Below are 13,396 nucleotides of genomic sequence, written 5' to 3' on the forward strand. Positions count from 1 at the left end.
TGGCAATACATTGAGTAAGTGGATGGACTTTGGGCCTCTGTGCAAGCCCTCCCTCAACGCAAGAACACTTTGTTCTAACAACCTGGCATTCTCTGGTGCTCACCCTCCTGACACCATAGCTGAAGACAAAATTGGTGAATTAACAAATGTGTTGAGGAAAGCTGATGGTGCCCGGTGATCTTTCTTCTTTTACCATCTGTGATACTAAAAGGTCCAGGATTCTCAGCAGTTTGGCAGTTAAGATGGCATAATCCCCTATTATGATTACATCAAACAATGTAATCATTTCCATGATGAGGTGTGCTATGAGCAATCAATTGAAAGGAAGTTTCCTCTGGGGTATGCCCTGCTTCCAATATAAATGGACTTTGTGGAAAAGCTCACGTGCTTTTTGCTGGGTCTCGATCCTGCATCTGGCTTGTCATCCAATCTCTGGGTCTTTGACTTGAGCCAGCAGCCTGCTGTATTGCCCACTGATCCTGAGAATCATCAGCCACCTACCAACCTTGAATTCATTCACCTCTACAGCCAGAAGACTGGCAGATGACCTGCCGATCTTAGGTTCATCAGCCCCTGTGGCTGTTCCAATAAGAGGAGCCTTCAGCCTAACATCTGACCCATAGACTTAGAACTCGCCTCCTTCTACAACTGTGTATCTAATTCTTTGATACATACATTTCTCTGTAGCCACATACATAAACCTCACTGGTTTTGCTCTCTAGAGAATCCAGTCTAAGACACCATCCAATCCCATCTTTTCTCTATTGGGCCATCTGAATTCAAATAAGTTCTCCAAGGAGGAATCCCTAGTTTGATAAGGAGGATAGCTCATAAAGTTTCTATGTTTAGACCTGCAAATAATAGAGAGTCCACCTTGAACTAATCAAGCAAGAAGGAAGGTCTTCGGGTGCACGTACACACCTCCAAATTGGGTGGACTTCAGGGCTGGTTCATTTTGTAGCTGGAGGAAATAGCCAGCGATTTAGGTTTTGCCAGGTCTCTCTTCATTCATCGTTAGCAGTCCATTCATTCTGGTACTGGTCCCTGTGGTCATGGCTACTAGCATCCCAGCGAAAAATGAAAGAGGGAGGAATAAAAGAGGCATCTAATCCCTCTACAAAAGGAAGAAAGCTTGCCCAGAAATCTCTAACCGATCACTTCTTGTATCACAGCGAATGAATTAGGACACATACCCATTATAGATTCAATCCATCGTGAATGCATAAGGATCGCTCCTTGAGTTCAAACTAATTCCTTAAACAATGTGGCCAAGTCACCGCTATGTCCATTGTTGTTGTTATAGGTCACGGAGTAGACTCTGACTCAAGGCAGCTCCGTGGACCACAGCACCAAACCCTGCATGGTGCCGCATCGTTTTCACAACTGTGGGCATGTTCAAGTCCATCGCTGTGGCCGGTAAGTCCGTTCATCTCACGGACCTTCTCCTTCATCAAACATCATGAGCTCCTCCAGCAATCACTCCTTCCTGATAATATGTCCAAAGCAAACAAGAGGACCATTGTTCTGCTGTGACTCTCTAATTTTGGTAGAGGGTCCGTGAACCGGAGGAGCATGCTCAGCGAAGTGAATGCACCTATGGCTGCAGCCGCGAGCTTAACCCCAGAAATGACCTTGAAGATGGTGCAGGACTCTGTCTTTGATTGGAAGCTCTGCTGAAACCTGTTCACTAGGAGGATCCCTGCTGGGGTTCAACGTACCTGTGGCACCACTTCCAAGATCACAGCAACCAACAAGCCATCCCAGCACAGCAAACTGAGAGATGAGTAGTAGTCTACTGTCTACTGATCGGTCCATGTCTATCTCCTCTCAGCCACCCAGCAAGCTTTGAGGTCACTCCCAAAGGACCCAGCCAAGCAGTGGGCACAAAAGGATGGAGTAAAGCTCTTCCTTTCAATTTGGAAAGAGGCAGACCACCCCTCCTTTCAAACATCTCTCGTTAGTTCTCTGTCCATCTGGAGCCACAGGAGCAAGCAATGCTTTCTGAAGCCTGGGCAGCACAGGTGAAGAGGGGCTTCCGACACGGGGAGCCATAAACCATCCTCTTCGCCCTCCTGGCCTAATCTTCAAGGGCTCTGTGAGAGGAAACCGTGCCCAGGTGTGGCTGAGGGCCTGGGTGGACCTTATCCGAAAAGACAATTTCATTACTCCATTCCTCTCTGTCACGAAGCTCTTGACCTGCCAAGCATCTTCTTTAAAGGGAAGTCATATGCAGACAAAGGTGCACTCTTTAGCCGTAAACCATTCACAAAAGAGCCTCTTCTATTAAAACCAGAGCCAAGTGAATTTTTTTAAATTGTATCTGAACTATGTCTGGGCAATCCATACCATTTTCATTTCACTTGCCTCTTCTCATGTAATGATTTTGAGCAGCGTGTGAAGTAGGTGAGAAGGCAGCGTGATTTCCAACTGAGACTCAGGTACTTAAGCAATTTGCTGAAATGACCTAGCTCAGGATCCAAGGATCTGACAGGGGACGTGTCTCCAAAATGCATAAACAACTCTCCAGGCGTAATAACACGAAAACTGAAGGCCTGATTTAGAAATGGACACGGTTACACTTAACCCTTTGAGGACGGCACAGGGCTGGTCGGTGTTGCCTTCTGCTGTGCAGAAGCTGCTCCGGGCTGGACCGGACTGCATGGCGCCCAGCCACCGCCCAGCCATGCTTAATGAGCACGTGACACGACATGCACCATCACCAGCCATGGGGAAGAGGAACATGAAAGCCACAGGCAATTACTCCTGCTCACCTATTCGAGAGGCAAAACTGTAAAAAGGACCGACAGTGGAAAGTGCTGACCGGGGTGTGGAGCAACCGGAACTCTCAAACATTGCTGGTGGGGATGAAAACAAAAATGGAATAGTCACGCTGGAAAATGGCTTGGTGGTTCCTTGCAGCTGTGCCACTCCTAAATATTTACCTTGCTCTTAGGTGCCATCGATGGGTTCTGACACATAGCAACCCCGGGCACAATAGAGCAAAACACTGCCCACGCCCGCTCCATCCTCACCATTGTTATGTGTGAGCCTACTGTGACAACCACTGTGTCCATCCACCTTGTCAAGCGTCTTCCTCTTTCCCACTGCCTCCCTGCGAGTGGCCAAGCAGGATGGCCTTTTCCTCTCCTGATTCCATGTCCAGAGTACATGAGACAAAAATCTCCCCATCCTTGCTTCTAAGGGGCTTTCTGATTGTGCTTTCTCCAAGACAGATTTGTTTGTTCTTGGGGCAGTCCATGGTACTTTGAATATTCTTCTCCAGCATCTTAGAAACACCACATTGACCGTAGAAAAATAAAAACTTAATGTTCACACAAAAAACCTGCATACTCACATGTATAAGTAGTTTGATTTGTGATCTCCCAGAGCTGGAAACACATGGATGACCTTCAGTGGGTAAATGGTTAGACAACACAATGTAATACTACTCGACAGTTAAAAAAAAAAGACAGGTTATTGATATCTATCGCAATTTGTGTCAATCCCAGAGATTCTGGGTGAGAGAAGCCAGCTTCAGAAAAGTGTAGACTGAGTGGATTCATCCACATGACATCCTTCCAACATGCCAACTGTAGTGACTGAGAACTGGTGGACGGTTGCTCTGGCTGTGGTGTGGAAGTATGACTGAAAAGAGGGCTTGGAGTTATGGAACTGTTAGGCACCCTGATGGCACTGGTGATGACATGCATCTGAGTCGCCGGGGGGTCCACAGGGTCAATACCCTTGGCTGCTGATCCAAAGGTTGGAGGTTCAAATGCACCCCCAAGCACCTTAGAAGGAAGGCCCGGTGATCTACTGCCATCGAGCCAATCATTGGAAACCCCGTGGAAGACTAAGGTGCTTCTGGCCCACGCCCTGATATTTTCAGTCACCTCCTACACACGCGAAAGCTGGACATTGAATAAGGAAGGTTGCAGAAGGAGCAATGTGTTGCTTTGTGGTGCTGGAAAAGGATATTGAAGCTACCATGGGCTGTCAAAAGAACGAATGAATTTGCCTTGGAAAAGGACAGCCAGATGCTCCTTAGAACCTAGTATGGCAAGACTTCCTCTCACACACGTTGGACATGTTGTCAGGAGACGCCAGTCACTGGAAAAGGACATGCTGCTAGGTAAAGTGGAGGGGCAGTGAAAAAGAGGGCGCCCTCGACAGGATGGAGATGCAGTGGCTGCAACAGTGGGCTCAAACGTAACAAGTGGGAGGATGGAGCAGAACCAGCCAACGTTTTGTTCTGTTGTATGTAGAGGGTCACTATGGATCAGGTCCAATTCAATGGCACCTAACAACAACAACTACAACATGGGGGCACGGGGTTGCCACGATTCAAATGGACAATTGTTTTTGTTGGTTTTATACAGATGGACTAAAACTCACACAACTTGGGGGGACTTCACCAAAGGTGGGGAGTTGATTTGAAAGTATGGTCATTTTGGAAAATAAGTGATCAGAGGCCAACCCCATGCCTCGCCTACTGCCGATTGCAACACAGAACAGGGCCTGGAATGGTTTCCAGTCTCTGCACGCAACACAGCCTTCAGGCTGTCCCTCCGAGCCTTGTCTTTTGTAGACAACTCTAAGCTTGCTTCTTAGGTTTCCCAGCCCTTGGATGCCAGAGATTCAAGGAGGTGGGTCAGTAACGACTGGTCAGAGCAACAAGCAGCACCTGATGGCAGAGGGTGAAGAAACACCAATGCTCATCACGCTCAACCTCCATCAGTCTCTGGGTCATTTTGTTCAAGGTTTCACGGCCCCTGATGTGTAGCTTGGAGACCTGTAAAGACGCACTGGCATCTCAGCCCTGGGGCAGACGTAACTGGGAGGTTTCTAATGAGGAACCTAAATCATAGGAGAGAGATCACTTCCATCTCTGACTTCCTCATTGTAGCAACAGGAAGACTCGGTATGCATCCCCTGGGTGTTGAAGGAGCTCCGCCTCAGGAGCTGCTCTGCCAGTCACAAAATGCAGTGATTTGTCCATGAGCCGGACAAGAGTTTAAACGCCAGGGTGCTGGTGAATCAGGCTGTCTACGACCAGCGTCTCCCCACCATAAGGCTCTACTAGCATCTTTTACTTCCTTAACGAGGGATCACGACACCACACATCGATCAAGGACCCGGCCAGGTGCTAGACATTTCTAAAGAGCCTCATATGGACCTTCCAGTCCTCACAAGAGCCCTATGAGAGAAGAACTAGAATGCGTCCCAGAGAGATGATCTGCTGAAAGTCGTACGTTAAGTAAATGACAGTCAAGACCACTTGAGGCCAAAGCCTCCCTTGTAGCCACTAAGCCACACGCCCTCCAAAGTGGAGACAAGCAAGAAGACTGACTTCTAGAGCTGTGATCAGAGTATAAAGGGGGAACGACTGAGGGGCAGATGCTACTTCTACAGGAAATCCCTGTTTAGAGTCGCTTAGAAAAGGAAGTCGTTAGCTCAAGGATCGCTAGGACACAATGAAGTCTTTCAAAAACAAGGGGGATGGGGGCGGAAATCATATTGAAGCTATTTCAGCAATTGCTCCAACCAGCAAAAATGCTGTTAATCAAAGGAGAGAGAGAATTTCAGTAAAACTTATATTTCGTTCACTTCTCTCAGGAGGATGTTCACAAGGAAAGACGACACCGTGGAATTGTGGTTCTGAAGAAATTCGGTCACAGACATACTCCTTTCCTGTAGTGTTCTCAATGGTCCTCAATTATCTTCCAGAATTTCATGGATCTCCTGTGCAGCGCAGAAAGAACCTTGATGCTTTAAGGGGAAAACTCAATTTTCTGGAAAATCCGGTTTGGGACATGATTATCCCCAAACCATTTGTGTTAGTCTGGGTTGACTAGAGAAACAAATTCATAGACACTCATATGTGTACAAGAAAGAGCTTTATATAAAAGAGCAATTGTATATTGAGAAAACAGCCCATCCCAGTCCAGATCAAGTCCATAAGTCTGATATTAGCCCATATGTCAGATACCGATCTATAAATTCCTCTTCAGACTCACGAAACACATGCACTGATGCTGAATTCAGGAAGATCACAGACCACTGGGTGGAAAGTCTTGTGGATCCACTGGTGTTGGAAGCATCTCAACACTGGCAAGGATCTCCATGTGGCTCCTCCAGCTCCAGGGTTCTGGCGTTGTTCCATGTGTCTTGTCAACAGGAATGCCTTGCAGGGGGTGAGTGTATCTGGCCTCCAGTGAAGTATTTATCTCCGTTGCTCCTCCAATGAGGTCATCAAGCTTCGACCTGATCAACAAGCTAAACTCCACCCCTTCACTCTTAATAGTCTCAAGTTGACACCAGATTATGTAACTATCACACCATTGAAGAGGAGGATCCTATAATGGCAGGATAGAATTCCCTTTTCAATCTCAAGAGAAGCTTGAGATGCCCTTAGCAGGAGAGCTTGAGATGCCCTGAAAATGCCCTCAGCAGGAGAGCTTGTGGTTAAGGAATTTCTGGGGACCTCAAGGTGAGGATTATGTCAAAGAAATACCTGGCATATTTTGAATGCTTTCTCAAGGAAATGAGAAAAGTAGAAGCTGTAGAAGACACCTGTTAAAAGCAAGACTTTGAAGTGGTTTGAACCGGTTCAGTCACAGTCATGCTGACGCTGAGAAATCAGAATATTCCCCAAATTTTAAATTTTGAAGTAGAATGACAACTAGATGGAAAATTATGGATTGATCCCCTGTAATAGGAGACTCAAAAGAAGCTTAGGGAACCCTTTCTAGGGCCTGGTACAAGATTGAATTATTGCCAGAACTATGAAGAAAGACACATAACCAGCATGACATGGTTGGCTGCCATCTTTGAGTGGGGCACCACTATTTCTTGCCCTGCCAGTCAAGAGATTGGGTTGCTACATTAAGTTCACTGACATTGTTTCCTAAGAGAGATTAAGATGCTAGCAGGGCACTGACCTGTAATTTTTTCCCCATTAGGATTACTGTTTTGGTTCACCCATATTTTACCAATTCCGGTCCAGTCCTATTTTGCTTCATCCATCTTGACCAGTGGTTCTCAACCTTCCTCATGCTGCGACTCTTTAATACAGTTCCTCATGTGGTGACTCCCCAACCATAAAATTATTTTCATTGCTACTTCATCACCGTAATTTTGCTGCCATTATGAATCAGGTGACCCCTGTGAAAGGGTCATTCGACCCCCAAAGGGGTCGCAACCCACAGGTTGAGAACCACTGGTCTTTACTAAACCAGGTTCAAAGCCCTGTTAAGAAGTCCCCGGTGGTGATACGGGGAGGGTAGAGGGTGAGTAGACTGGAAAGAGGGAACCAATTACAAGGATCTACATGTGACCTCCTTCCTTGGGGACAGACAACAGAAAAGGGGGTGAAGGGAGATGCCGGACAGGGCAAGATATGACAAAATAATAATTTATAAATTATCAAGGGCTCACGAGGGAGAGGTTAGCAGGGAGGGAGGGGAAAAGAGAGGACTTGATACAAAGGGCTTAAGTGGAGAGCAAATGCTTAGAAAATGATGAGGGCAAAGAATGTACAGATGTGCTTTACACATTTGATGTGTGTATATGTACGGATTGTGATAAGGTTTGTATGAGTCCCTAATAAAATGTTTTTTAAAAAATCCCCGGTGATTTCCTTCCCCTTGAGCGTGGCCTGGATCTAAGGACCTCCTTCTAACAACTAGAATAGGCAGAGTAATGAGTTATCACTTCTGAGATTCGCTTATAAAAAAAGACTGTGTTTCCTTCTCAGGTGCTGTCCTTCAGGAGAAGGCAGCTATAGTGTGGTCGGGGATTTGGATGGAGAGGCCCACATGGACCAGCCACTTCCAAAAACCAGGTGAATAACCTCCATCGAACCTTCAGACCCAGGCAACTGCTTGTTTGCCACCTTGTTTTAGTCCAAGTAGACTGGAGAAACAAATTCGTAGGCACAATCATATGTGTATAAAAAAGTGCTTTATATGCAAGAGCAGTTGAATATTGAGAAAACATCTCATCCCAGTCCAGATCAAGTCCTTAAGTCCTATATTGACCCATATGTCCAATACCAATCTATAAATTCCTCTTCAGACTCATGAAACACATACAATGACACAGAATGCAGGAAGAGCACAGATCAGTGGGTGGGAAGTCTTGTGGATCCAGTGGTGTTGTATGCATCTCAGCATTGGCTTCTCCAGCTCCAGGGCTCTAGCGTAGTTCCATGTGTCTTGCCAGCTGCAATGTTTTCCAGGGAGTGAGCAGAGAGAGAGCGTGTCTCCCGCTTCCAGGGAGGAATACAGGAGTTCCCAGAATCCTCAGGAGAAGGCCATGCCCACACAGAGGCCTCATTGGCTATACAATGATTGACAGGCTAGACTCCACCCCTTCACTCATAATCCGCAAATTGACACCAGATTATGTAACTACCACACATCTCATGAGAGATCTTGATCCAACAGAAACCATGGGGGAAGGGAGACAGTGGCCAGTGTAAGATATAATAATAATAATTTATAATTCTTTCTTGTACTCATGATTATTAGCTTCCCATGAGGTGGGGGAGGGAGGGAGGGGAAGCTGCCATGAGCTCAAATGGAAAGCAAATGTTTAGAAAATGATGGCAGCACATTTAAAAATACGTTTGATACAATGGATATATGGAATGTTATAAGAACTGTAAAATCCCCCAATAAAATGATTACCAAACCAAATCAAACAAACAAACAAAACACACCCAGGAACAGGCTCCTTAGAAATACTGATTTGGGGTGTCTTTGACTCCATGGCAGTGAGTTTGGTTTTTGTTGTCTTTGTTGTACCCTTCCCCCACCCCGGCTTCTGCAGCGCAGACTCAACTAGACCTTAGCCCCTAAGCAAGCCTCCCGGAAAGAAGCACAGCAGAGATTCTCAACAACCAGCTCCTGCCCCTTCACCGCACTGAGTCTGACTCCCTCTCTGTCCCTCTACTCAATGGGCTTCTGTGGAAAACAAAGCCCAGAGCCATTGAGCAGGCCAGGTGCAAAGAGGGAGAGGGGACAACAGGGAGGATGGGGCCTCCTCCACCCCATATCCAGCTTCCCAGTGCTCAGTGGAAACATGGAAGGCAGCCATCTCTTGCCTTGGCCGGGTTTGTTCTATTTGTTTGGAAACAGTTTTTAATTCTCCCTCTCGTTAGTTCAAATTCGTTTAGCAAGCTGGGTTTCTATATTGGCTGAGATCTGATTTCCTGCTTTAAAAGTCAATCAGTCAATCAAAGCAGTACAAGCCATTCTAACCACGCTAGGACCCTAAGAATGGTGGAGGACCTCAGCCTCAGGGGTCACCTGGATTCAGGTCAACGGGGGTGGGGGTGGGGGTCTTTCTGGAGCCTGAGGGCCAGGGTGGGTAACTCAGAAAAGCTGGACCATTCAGAACAGCTGGACCTCAAAAGACCCTCGGGGGATTGTTGGAGCAGACAGTCGGAGCTGCAGGGAACTCAGGAGACCTTCCCAATCCCAGCTGGATCCTGGGGTGTTACTCCTCTTTCCTGGGCAGAGATACCACGAGACACTGCTTGGGGAACTCCATGGCTCAGGAAGGACATGGAGTTGACTGATGATAGCTGTCCCACTGAGCCTGGGCTTGCCCAGCAGTCAGAAGCAGGGGCTGCTTCCTAAGGGACAAATCTACCCGGCGCTGAGCGTGTAGAATTAGTCCACATGGGTTTATCCCCCTGGGTAACAGCCCAGCCCTTCCAGGGAGGGATAGTTACATTCAATTGTGAATGTGATGGAAGGAGGGGCATGAATCGTTTTGTAGTGAGCCCTGTGTGCTGGGAGCTGTGCCAGATCATGTATTAAAATAATAGCTACAATTTAGGAGTTGTTTCTATTAAAAAAATTATAGGAAATGCATGTTGATTAAGCCTCAGGTGAATCCCTCTGACCAAAAACCAGGGATAGGAATAGCTTTCCTATCATGCAGAGTGCATGATCGCCGATGAGGTGAGGTTAAAACTTAGCACCTTATCATTGGATCTCCCTTTTGACCCATTTTAAATTTGTTCTAGTGTTTAATGTTTGCTACCTTCTTTATGATTTAGGGTTTTTCTTTGTTTTACCCTGTTACGGTTGCTTGTGGGGTACCAGGCCCCACAATCAAATGGGTCCAAGGGGGGTTTGTGTAATTGAGGGGTGAATTAATGAGACATCAGACAAGATAAAGCACACAAGAGCTCACCTCGAAAACGGCCATGATCTCAGCAGCCAGATTCACACAGGGAGAGAGAATATATTTCCAAACAAGGCTTATATACACTCAGGGGGCATGCAAGCCCCCCTAATTACAGGTAACCACATGCGTAACAGGAAGGGATTGTACAATAGGCGTCCACACAACAGGAAGGGGAGCCACTGGGGCGTACATGTGACAGGCAGGCACAAATATAACAAGATGGGCGGGCTCTAGTCAAGAATGCAGCCTAACCTTGGCCGTCCCTGAGTTGGCTTGACCTTGGTGTCTTTGGGCTCACCTTCAGGGGGACCATCCACTATCCTCATCAGAAGGGAGTGGGCTCTTCTAGGGTGGGACAGACTACAGGATCTGATTGCTTTAGTTGGTTGATAGCTTCAGAGAGATGACCTTCAAGCAGTTGACCTCCAAGTGTATAGTCATTGACCGGATGTTAGCAAGCAGCATCTTACGTTTGGCATATAATATGGGGTCATCCTGGGGAATCACTTTTCTGTTTCCCATAGTTGTTAGGGTTGTTTTTGTTTTTCATTTGATTGTTTGTTTTTATATGTTTTCCTGTTGGGAGCCGATAACCATTAAGACCCTGGCCTCAGCCATGTAGCAGAATCTTGGCTGCTTCCTAACAGCAAGGCTTTGTGTCCTGCCCAACTCCGCCCCCACATTCCAAGCTACGTGCTCAGTAGCACGGGCAGTTGCGATAACTGACCTTGTTGCCATTGGTTAAAATACTGAGCACCCATTGGACTGCAGATATACCATATTAGGAACATAGTGATAAGTTCACCCGGTAAGCCTTAATTTGCATGCGGACGTCACCACGGACGTCTTTGAGAACTGTTGCGCACCCTTTTTACCTTATTAGGAACATGTGGCTGATTGGTTGTTACACAGTATGCCTCATTAGAATATGTGCCTCCCACTTCCTACCTGCAGCTAATTGGCTAATGTTATTATGCTTCATTGTAATACACATATTGTATTGGATGTTATGCAGTATTCCTCATTAGAATATACACCTCCAAGTTCCTTTTTATTGTAGATATATACCCCGAGTTTTGACTAAATAAACGGGCTTGATCAGCACTTGTCTTGCTCCACGCCTCTGTGTCTTTTTTCCATCCAGGTTCGCTGCCCCTCCGGGTCACCGCGTGGAAGAGACCCCCACATTTTCCTATATATGAAATCCAGGCTAGGTAAATCTACAGAGACAGTGACTGGATTAATGGTTCCCTGGGAGGTCTGGAGGAGAGGTTAGGGGAAATGGGATGTGGGGCACCAGTATGGTTCAGCTGGGTTAGGGCTAGAATAGGCTGTGGAAAGCCAAAGTTTGAGGTGGGCCTAAGTTTCGGTGTCTCAGAAAGGGCCTAAGGTTCAGTTCCAGGTTCTTGGAACGGACGTAAACCACCGCCTGATGTAGCCTGACTCACGCTGACCAATGGGACACAGTGTCCAACAGGCGACCACCCACCTTCGGCAGACCAATCGGGAGGACACACGCGACCCTACTGGCCAGTCACTGCCGGACAAGACTGGCACCAGAAATATTCTCCAATACATTTAAAGAATAACAACCCTGGACTGCCCCTTGCCCCCTAACCCTATAAAAGCCTGGAGTACAAAGAACTCGGGGCTGATTCCCTTAGGACGCTGGGTCCCCACTGCGCTGGGCAGCGGAGGGAGGAAGCCCTAGCTCGAGCTAGAAAAATAAAACTTCTTTTGCCGTGTTTGCATCTCAACTGGTCGTAATTCTTCCGTGCGCCCAAGGTGAGCTCGCATTCCCTTCCCCAATCTAACAGGGAAGCGAATAATCTTGAGTCCAAGAAAGAAGAAAATGTTCTAAAGTTGACTGTGGTGATTATTGAACAATTCTTCTTGTCATGCTTGAAGTATTGAATTGGTATAATATGTAGATTATGTGTGTGTCCCCCCAAAATAATCGTTCCATGTGTTGAGTGCATTCTGTGTACCAAGCACTTTGCCGATGTCACAAGGGGCCCTGTTTCAACAGGCTTCGGTGGGTCTGGACATGTCTGCATGGGACATGGATGGGAGGGTCCCATCACAAGCCTGATTGCATGAGGGCAGAGGGAGGCCATTCTGCAGTACCACTAGGGCCCCAGACTTCAACCCTTAACCCTTCCCCCCACTGTCCAAGGGTATAGCTTGAGCTGCCATCCATAAGCTCCCCTCGTGGCCCAAGGTGGCTCTTAGCACCAGCCATCACAACTCAGACAGTTGGCTGGAAGACAGAGGGTTAAAAAAGGTGGGGGCTATAGGGGGGAGCTGGAGAGTCTCACAGCAGACAGAGTCCTTCTCTAAGCAGTCCTCCCGGAAGCCCTGCCCAGTGCCCTGCTGACATTCTGTGGGTCAGAGCGCCGTCACATGGACATCCTGAGCTGAAGGGAGGCAGAGAGAGCTACTCATCTAAAGGTTAGCAGTTCAAACCCACCGAGGGCTTCTGTGTGTGTGTGGGGAGGGGGAGGTCTAGCAATCTGCTTCCATAAAGATGGCAACTTAGAACACTATCTGCACTGCAACACACGGCCCTGGCATGAGGAGGGCCTGACTGGGTGGCTGCTCAGAACTCCGGGTGACAAGATGACCAGCCTGGTATTCGAACTTGTTTCCTGAGGAGAATGAATGCCTGAGGAGTCCAGGGCCACCTTCAGCCATGATGACTCAGCCACGTCTCAAGCCCAGCCCGGGTGTGTGTATCTGGGTCTCAGGGAGATAGGAAGTTTTAAAACCCTAGAAGGTGGGACTTTCTCAATGAGCAAGTGATGTCACAAGGGGAGAAAGACATTGTCCTTCCAGTTTCCCCCGGCCACCATCTAGCTTGGACATTCTGAGGAGTCCTGGGCTCACTGGGGGACAACGGGCGAGGTCCTTATCTTATATTCTTTGGACATGTGGTCAGGAGAGACCAGTCCCTGGAGAAGGACATCATGCTTGGTAAAGTGTAGGGGCAGCCAAAAAGAGGAAGGCCCTCAATGAGATGGATGGACACAGTGGCTGCAGCCGTGAGCTCAAACATGGGAACAATTGTGAGTGGGACACAGGGCCAGGCAGTGTTTGTTCTGTTGTGCTGCACTGACTCGATGGCAACTAACAACGACAAAATCGAGAAGGGGAGGGTCCTGCATCATCGTGAATCAGGGACACGTAGGTTAGCACG

Source organism: Tenrec ecaudatus, chromosome 14, assembly GCF_050624435.1.
Source record: "Tenrec ecaudatus isolate mTenEca1 chromosome 14, mTenEca1.hap1, whole genome shotgun sequence".
Lineage (NCBI taxonomy): Eukaryota > Metazoa > Chordata > Mammalia > Afrosoricida > Tenrecidae > Tenrec > Tenrec ecaudatus.